Genomic DNA, 8,271 nt, shown 5'->3' on the forward strand with positions numbered 1-8,271 from the left:
AGCTTCGTCGTAAAGGCCAGAAGGTGTCTCTTCATGGTCCCCCTAAAATAACTACTCAAGGAAGTACTGGTGCAAAACCGAAGCAAGTCGCTCCCGGTCTCAGTAACCTGAGCTCAGAAAAGGAGTTCCCAGCACTTCCAGGAACATCAAAAACCCCAAGTGTTCCCATATCTCAGCCAGAGAAAGAAAACAGTGCTGGCTTAATAAATTTCTCTGACATTGTGGACCGTATTCTTACAGCGTTAAACATTTCTGACCCCCTTAAAAGTATCTTGATAAGCTTTCTCCCCGCAGTAAAAACATTCTTGATGCAGTTCACTGCGAAATGGCCCCTCCTTTCAGCGATTGTATCCTTCGATGGCTAATTCATCGAACGAGGTCAAGGATTTAATCACTGTTCTACAGTGGAATTGCAGAAGCATTATCCCGAAAATCGATTCGTTTAAAATCTTACTAAATAATTTGAAATGCGATGCATTTGCCCTATGCGAGACATGGCTCACTTCAGAAATAACCCTACACTTCCACGATTTTAATATTATTCGCTTGGATCGAGAAGACTCTTACGGAGGAGTACTTTTGGGGATCAAAAAGTGCTATTCTTTCAATCGGATCGACCTCCCCTCGACACCAGGCATTGAAGTTGTCGCTTGCCAAACCAGAATTAAAGGCAAAGAACTTTGCATTGCTTCCACCTACATCCCCCCTAGAGCCTCAGTTAGCCACCGACGGCTTTGCGATATTGCGGAACTCCTCCCCGCACCGAGGCTAGTTTTAGGTGACTTTAACTCCCACGGCACGGCATGGGGTTGCCTTCATGACGATAATCGATCTACCCTACTCCATGAGCTTTGCGACAACTTCACTATGACTATTTTGAATACGGGTGAAATGACACGGATTCCTGTCCCTCCAGCGCGACCGAGCGCCTTAAATCTGTCCCTCTGCTCGACATCGCTGCGGTTAGATTGCATGTGGAAGGTAGTCTCTGATCCCCACGGCAGCGACCATCTGCCAATCGTAATTAATATTGCTAACGGTTCAGGGCCACGGAATACAATCAATGTTTCGTATGACCTCACACGAAATATTGATTGGAAGAGCTACGCGTCCGCGATATCCGAAAAAGTAGAATCGACACAAGAGCTTCCTCCGGAGGAAGAGTACGGGTTCCTGGCTGGCTTGATTCTCGATACCGCGATTCAAGCTCAGACTAAACGCGTACCAGACGCGAATTCACGCGGGCGTCCTCCCAATCCATGGTGGGACAAAGAGTTCTCAGACGTGTACGCGGAGAAGGCCGCTGCGTATAAGACCTTCCGGGACGACGGGCTGCCAGCTAGCTACCGACAGTACGCGATGGCGGAAACGCGCATGAAGAGTTTGATAAAAGCCAAAAAACGTAGCTACTGGCGCCGGTTCGTCGACGGACTAACGAGAGAAACATCGATGAGCACTCTGTGGAGTACGGCCCGGCGCTTACGAAACCGAAACAGTACCAATGAGAGCGTGGAATATTCAAACCGTTGGATATTCGATTTTGCCAAGAAGGTTTGTCCGGATTCCGCCCCTGCACAGAAGATCTACCGCGCCGCGTCCCCTCACAATAACGCGAACGAAACACCGTTTTCGATGGTGGAGTTCTCACTTGCTCTCTTATCATGTAACAATAAAGCCCCAGGGCCAGACAGAATCAAATTTAACTTGTTAAAGAATCTGCCAGACTCTGCCAAGAGACGCTTGTTGAATTTATTTAATAAGTTTCTTGAGGGTAATATTGTCCCTCATGACTGGAGGCAAGTGAAGGTCATTGCCATTCAAAAACCAGGAAAACCAGCCTCCGACCACAACTCGTATCGACCGATTGCGATGCTGTCCTGTATCCGAAAGTTGTTCGAGAAAATGATCTTGTTTCGCCTCGATAATTGGGTTGAAGCAAATGGCTTACTGTCAGATACACAATTTGGTTTCCGCAAAGGCAAAGGGACGAACGATTGTCTTGCGTTGCTCTCAACAGAAATTCAAATGGCTTATGCTAGCAAAGAGCAGATGGCATCAGTTTTCCTAGATATAAAGGGGGCTTTTGACTCAGTTTCTATCAAAATTCTTTCTGAGAAGCTGCACCAGCATGGTCTTTCACCGACTCTAAACAACTTTTTGCTAAACTTGCTGTCTGAAAAACATATGCATTTTTCGCATGGTGATTTATCGACATCACGAATTAGCTACATGGGTCTTCCCCAGGGCTCATGTCTAAGCCCCCTTCTCTATAACTTTTACGTGAATGACATTGACGAATGTCTTGTCAATTCCTGCACGCTAAGGCAGCTTGCAGATGACGGTGTGGTCTCTATTACAGGTCCCAAAGCCGTCGATCTGCAAGGACCATTGCAAGATACCTTGGACAATTTGTCTGCTTGGGCCCTCCAGCTAGGTATCGAGTTCTCCACGGAGAAAACTGAGCTAGTCGTATTTTCAAGGAAGCGTGAACCAGCGCAACTACAGCTTCAATTAATGGGTCAAACTATTGCTCAGGTTTCAACTTTCAAATATCTCGGGGTCTGGTTCGACTCTAAAGGAACCTGGGGATGTCACATTAGGTATCTGAAACAGAAGTGCCAGCAAAGGATCAACTTTCTCCGTACAATAACCGGAACATGGTGGGGTGCCCACCCAGGAGACCTGATCAGGCTGTACCAAACAACAATATTGTCGGTGATGGAGTACGGGAGTTTCTGTTTCCGCTCCGCTGCGAACATACATTTCATCAAACTAGAGCGAATCCAATATTGTTGTTTGCGTATTGCTTTGGGTTGTATGCACTCGACACATACGATGAGTTTAGAAGTGCTGGCGGGCGTCCTTCCGCTGAAAAATCGATTTTGGGAACTCTCATATCGATTGCTCATCCGATGCGATATCTTGAACCCGTTAGTAATTGCAAATTTCGAAAGGCTTATCGAGCTCAATTCTCAAACCCGATTTATGTCCTTGTACTTCGATTACATGGCACAAAATATCAATCCTTCTTCATACTATCACAACCGTGTCAATCTCTTTCATGCTTCTGATTCAACTGTTTTCTTTGACACATCCATGAAAGACGAGATTCGTGGAATCCCGGATCACATACGCCCGCAAGTGATCCTAAGCATCTTTCATAGTAAATTTCGAGAAGTCGACTGCAACAAGATGTTTTACACCGACGGGTCAAGCCTCGACGGCTCCACTGGCTTCGGTATATTCAATCAAAACCTCACCGCCTCATTCAAACTCAATGATCCTGCTTCAATTTACGTCGCAGAACTTGCTGCTATTCAGTATACCCTTGGGATCATTGATACTTTGCCCACCGATCATTACTTTATTGTCTCGGATAGCCTCAGCTCAATCGAGGCTCTCCGTTCAATGAAACCTTGAAAGCACATTCCATATTTTCTGGGGAAAATCTGGGAGCGCCTGCGTGCTTTGTCTGTAAGATCGTACAAGATTACCTTAGTTTGGGTTCCCTCGCATTGCTCCATTCCAGGTAATGAAGAAGCGGACTCTTTAGCTAAGGCGGGCGCTTTGCAAGGTGACATATATGAAAGACCAATTAGCTTCAGCGAATTTTTCAGTATTACTCATCAGAGAACCCTCGAAAGTTGGCAAACATCATGGAGCAATGGTGAACTGGGAAGGTGGCTACATTCGATAATCCCTAAGGTATCGACGAAACCTTGGTTCAGAGGGATGGATGTGGGTCGGGATTTCATTCGCGTGATGTCTCGGCTCATGTCCAATCACTACACGCTGGACGCACATCTCCGGCGTATTGGGCTCGTGGATAGCGGTATCTGCGCTTGTGACAACGGTTATCACGAAATCGAACATGTTGTCTGGGCTTGCGCCGAGTACTGTTCTGCCAGATCTCAACTATTCGATTCCCTTCGGGCCCGAGGAAGATCACCCAATGTCCCGGTTCGAGATGTACTAGCAAGCCGCGATATTCTCTACATGTCCCTTATATACACGTTCCTCAAAACCATCAATATCCAAATTTAAATGCCCCTATCTTTTCTCTTATCATTCCCAGAAGTGCCCTCTTCCGCCTACCGTACCCCAACGATGGTTTGATACGACTCCAAGACGAGACAAAACATCTGTCGAATGAACCAACAACACGAGATCTACAGTACAACATCACACGCGCAGCGCGGTGTGTTCCCGATTCGTATCTGAGCCGTACTACGAAATCGTCTGGAGGAACCCCTGCCGGCTAGAGGAAAACCGCCCGGCGTCCCAATACTTGATACATCCGTTCGAATCTGTAATCCTGGCCGTTGATTCCTGATGCCGGAAACTGAAGTTTATATCCCCCCCCCCGTTCAGTCTTGTCCACCCTCTCTCCCATGTCTCTGATACACAGATGTATGTCTTCACCCCCTTCTCCCCTTGAATATCTTCCCAAAACTTATGTGCCTCCCTATCTTCTAGTGTTAGTTGATCAATCCGTTCGAATCTGTAATCCTGGCCGTTAATTCCTGATGCCGGAAACTGAAAGTTTATATCTCACCCCCCCCCCCCCCTTCAGCCTTGTCCACCCACCCTCCCATGTCTCTGATACACAGATGTATGACTTCACCCCCTTCTCCCCTTGAATATCTTCCCAAAATTTATGTGCCCCCCTATCTTCTAGTTTTAGTTGAACAATATTTAATCTCGTTAAGAAATGCGCAACAGTACCACTACTTTAAAATAGTCCTAATTAATTCCCCTTAATCTTGAACCACTCTTTCTAGTTATCTCTAGTTAATAAGCTTGTAAAATGTTCCGCTTAGTTAATAATTATTTTTTCTACAATCTCCCTTCTAAAAATCATAAAGTGAATTACTATACAAAGAACACACAAATGACCCGTCCCCCAAATCTTACGAATATTATATTATACCCTCTTTTATATGTATAAGTTAGCTGTAGTTTTTTTTTTAGTTTTATTATATAAAACAAAATAATATTGAAATGTGTATCCCCCTAGTTTTAAGAAATTCAAAATGTAAAACAATGAAAAAATGGCACCTTTAAGCTAACGCATACGTGCCTTATCAAATAAACAAATTGAAAAAAAAAATACACAGATAGACATACGACTAGCACATGACAATTTTACACTAGTACTAAAAACTACAATTATTACAACACAACACAACTAATAGGCCTCAACATTTTTTTTAATGCGCCTGTGCACGTTGACGAGGTCGACCAAGAAATCGACACACAATGACTCCCTCTGCGAGCCGTGCTCAAAAAGACAGCCGTTAAGCTGTTGAACAATGTCTGCAAACACAGCCCACAGAAAAAGTTAATCCACGGCGACCCGCCAATCGGCCACGCCGTGTGCACAGGCTCTTAGATGACTGTTAGTTTGGGCTGGTGCAGAGTATGAAATAACACAAAACATAAAAAAGGCCCATAAGCCCTCTCGGTCTCCTCAATGCACCACTATCGAAGTGTAATGCAATAACCATCTTAAAGCAGTTGTCTGCTCAAATATGCTTGAAGATGTTTGCAGTACAGTCAAACCCGTCAACCTAGGAGAGGGAAAAACATTGAAAATATGACAAATTAACGAAAAATGCTTCATTTTTTATTCCATTCCATTATTCCATTTTTTTTCAATTAACTGAAGGGTTGCTAAAATAAGTTATCCAATTACTGCAGTAGAACGTTTTTGAATGTATAATGTTTGCCTTAAAATGTACGGAATTTTATTAACAGAAAATGAAAAAGTTGATTTTTTCTTGAACATTACATTCTGCGGAGACTTAATTTAAATTAAAGTTAAATTTCGTGTAAATAAGAATAACATTTTATTATATATACATTATACAAATGAACAATTTTTCAACACAATTTTTAAAAATATAAAAATTTGCGGTAAATAAAGTGCGGTTGCGGTAAGCGGTGCGGTTTTATTATTTTTTTGCGGTTGCGGTGCGGACAATCCATTTACCGCCCACATCCGCACCGCGACGAACCCTAGTACGTATACAGTCCTTCCCGGTCCTTGGCTCTCTGAGCAAAAGTCTTGGCTGATTCAACTTTTTGGCCACATCCCTGGCAGCATTGGGATTCCGCTTAAACGCTTTCTCTACATGCTTGCGATCCTGATTATTAGTAATAGAATATCCATTCTGACCGCATTTCTTCTTCCGATCGATGCTCAGAGTTTGATAGTACCGTTTAATCACACAACTCACCGTTGACTGCACGATTCCGACTTTCCGATGTTCCAGAATCAATTCGCGACGTTGCTTTTCAAGTGACGCCATTTTTTCCAATTTTCGTAAAACTGACAGCGATAAAATACAGTGTAAACAATAAACTCTAAAATACTTCTATCGAAATATTCAAGTGAAAATACCCAATGAGTTATTTTCTAGAGCGTTTTTTTCCGTGATGCAATTAGAAACGGGACATGCTTTAATCCTTTCATGCCCAACTTTTTTCTAGTGCCTATAGAGTTTCAAAAATATTTTTCATTGATGACGGTGGGATCAAGCAACATGAAAAACCTTTTATCTTAAAGATAGGTACTTCTCTCGCAGTGCTAGAAGCTGCTCAATTTTTACTTTCCAATGCTCAAAATCATTGTGCAAGAATATTTACAATGGCCTAATTGCATGTAAAACGTAGTCGAGAACAGTCTAAATTGATAGATTTATTTTATTTACAATAATATTTCAAAATATTCAAGATATATGAAAAATTATTTTTTCGTCGTCAACGTAAATTACCCCTGGCAGCACTACTCCATCGGAATCTAATTAGACTAATTGCAATAACATCAGTTCTAGAGCTAATACTTGTAACTGTTTGTGCTCAAATAAAAAGTAATAGGCGCATTTTTTAGCCTTACGTGTTTTGTGAGAAAATCTTGCCTAAATCAAAAGTTATAGCTGTTTAAAAACGCTGTTGTTCATAAACAACATGGGCATGAATGGGTTAACATCATTCAAAGGGAGGATGGTAATTTTTTGACTAGAGGAACATGGGGAGACTTGACCAAGCGCAAAATTCTATTTTTGGCTATGGCGTCTTCTATTCGGTTCTTAAATTTTTTTCAAAAATATTTTTATACTTGTTTCGAACCCTTAAGGTATTTTTAAAAGTTTGGAATGAAAAATTCCTTCCTTACAGAAAATATTCCATGATTAATAAATTTGCATTAAATGATGTAATTTTTTATCAAACTTTGTATGAACATATCTACTCGACTACTGATTACTTGTAAATTACTAATATATCATCTTATTCCTTATGAACCAGTGAAATGATTTTACATAAATTGGAGCATTGGAATAGTTATTACTAGAATTTGCATGACATTGAACGCAATAATAACTAATGTTGGGGAGACTTGACCAAGTGGCAATTAGCTGAAGAAAGATACAAAATTCCTATTATATACTATGCTATGGTATCTACTGTTAAGGTCAATCACGTCATAAAAAATCCCACCTCAAACATAAGTCTATATATTTTAGTATTAGTAAAGTTACCAGTGGTAGGACTGATTTTGTGACATGTGAACCTGCAATGTAAGCAGTACAAAAATCGTAATTTAATAAATGCAACGCTTTTATATTTTTTACTACTACCTAAGGAACTCGAGAATATGGAAAAAAATAAATACAGTATGTTTTATGTTATTATTTTTTATTGTGATTTTTCAAAATTCTCTTGGTCAAGTCTCCTCAGGTCTTGGTCAAGACTCTCCGCAGTGGGGAGACCTGACCAAAAAAAAAACGATCATAGAAAAACTTTTGTAACTTTTCAAAAATTAAATTAAAAATTCTGCAAAAAATCATGAGCACGCACAATAACTTTGCACACTAATCTCATTGACTTTTGAGGGATTGAAGGCTTTTTTAGAGCTTTATGCAGGTTTAGCTGAAAACCTGGTCAAGTCTCCCCATGTTTCCCTATATTTAAATTCATTATGGCAAGACTGTTTTACTAATTTGAATAATATTGTTCAGTTCCATGATACGTTCTACTGAATGAATCCTGTTGTTGCAGAGGATATAGATTTCAGGCCCATTATGTCGCAAGGGTTGCTTCTAGTTCCGAATAGTTTCAGAAAAGTTGAAGGTGGTATGTTATATTTTGAGTGTTTCGTCGACTACTTGCTGATGATATTTATATCAACAATTCCATATAAACTTTTTAAAAAGGCTTTTGTATTTGTGAACAAACTTTTGTTTTGCTGATTTCTCTTAATTTACAATA

Source organism: Topomyia yanbarensis, chromosome 2 (genome assembly GCF_030247195.1).
Source record: "Topomyia yanbarensis strain Yona2022 chromosome 2, ASM3024719v1, whole genome shotgun sequence".
In the NCBI taxonomy this organism is placed as follows: domain Eukaryota; kingdom Metazoa; phylum Arthropoda; class Insecta; order Diptera; family Culicidae; genus Topomyia; species Topomyia yanbarensis.